Raw genomic sequence first — 1,778 nt, 5'->3', positions numbered from 1 at the left:
GATGCGGATAGTGAAGGAGAAGGAGGAATTTATTGGCACGTCGCTTGTATCAGTCAGGATAGGCTAGCATACACAGTGATAACAACAAACTGAAATCTCCGGAACTTACCACAAAGGTATTTTTCCTTAACCATATGGCGTCTCCTCCAGCTTGTAACTATGCCATCTGGAATTCATGGCTTCTAAGGTTGCCACAACTGAGGGAAAAAGGGATTGAGGGGAATACAATTTCTTTAAGTGCCTTGGCCTGGAAGAGACACACATCACTTCCATTCCCATTTCATTGGCCAGAACTAGATAGATGATCCCAACCTAGTTGCAAGGGAGGTGAGAAAATGTTTAGACACATGGATATTTGGTGCTGCTCCTGTTAAGTGTGGGTTAGCAGTATGGACTCTGAAAACACCGAGTTTACATCTCAGTTCCTCTACTTACTAGCCATGTACATGTAGGCAAGTCTGTTTCCTCATTTGTAAAATGGCTTTAACAATAGTACTTACCTCATAGGCTTGTTTTGAGCATTAAATAAGGTAATGCATATAAAAGACTCAGAACTCAATTAATAATTTTAATTATTATTATTATTATTCACATTAAAATGACTCCAATATTTCATTCTCAGTGACCAAGTGAAAGGGCAAAAGGGTGCGGGATGGAACAAATTTAGGAAGGGACATAAATTAACAAGTAGACATGTTGAATTTGCAGTGCTTGTGGGACCTCCAGTGGAAATGTTTAACAGGCCATCACAAAATGAATGGAGCTTCAGAGAGAAATGGGGCTGGAAAGATAAACCTAGGTCATAAACCTATGGTCATAGTTATCAGCTTTTATGATGATTTTTTTTTGTCAGCATTTTGATAAGAAAGACAACTCCTCTTACTGAAAGAAAAATCTTCCTCTTTCTGTAAGGAATGCCAATGTAAGGAGACAAATCAGGCCTCAGTAGCAGCAAAAAGTAAAGAGATATACAAAGTAAGAAAGTGGTTTAAGCATTCATTCAATAGTTTCACGGCATTATAATAGTAATTTCATGACTGTTATAATAATATAAAAACGGGCAGGGGCTGGGGCAGAAGGGACACATTGGAGAAAGAATTTTTCTGAAAAACCTACAATATAGTAAGAGTAGCTTAATCTCCAACTGGAAAATGACACATTTTGGGGAAATTGTTTTGCAGCCATTATCATGAGATATTTAGTGTCCTTTCAAGTCATTACTACTATTTTTTTAGTTTCAATCATCTAAACTTTTGTATACTGCCATCAAGTGGTAGAAGGGTGTGTGAAATAAGAGAATATTGTTTTTCTCTTCATTTTATTCTTTGAACCTACTTCTGAAACTGCATTTTATTCTACTAAAGTTACACACACACACACACACACACACACACACACACACACACACGCAGTTATTTACTGGACTCTGTTGATGTCCTACTTGAATCCCCTCAATTGACTCTTTTTTTAAAATTTTTTATTTATTTATTTACTTATTTCTGGCTGCGTTGGGTCCTCGTTGCTGTGCGCGGCCTTTCTCTAGTTGCGGCGAGCGGGGGCTGCTCTTCCTTGCAGAGCATAGGCTCTAGGCGCATGGGCTTTGGTAGTTGTGGTGCATGGGCTTCTCATTGCGGTGGTTTTTCTTGTTGCGGAGCATGGGCTCTAGGCACATGGGCTTCAGTAGTTGTGGCTCACGGGCTCTAGAGCGCAGGCTCAGTAGTTGTGGCTCACAGGCTTTGTTGCTTCGCGGCATGTGGGATCTTCCTGGACCAGGGCTT

Source organism: Balaenoptera musculus, chromosome 1 (genome assembly GCF_009873245.2).
Source record: "Balaenoptera musculus isolate JJ_BM4_2016_0621 chromosome 1, mBalMus1.pri.v3, whole genome shotgun sequence".
Taxonomy (NCBI): domain Eukaryota; kingdom Metazoa; phylum Chordata; class Mammalia; order Artiodactyla; family Balaenopteridae; genus Balaenoptera; species Balaenoptera musculus.
The sequence above is the reverse complement of the archived record's forward strand: the minus strand, read 5'-3'. Positions refer to the sequence as shown.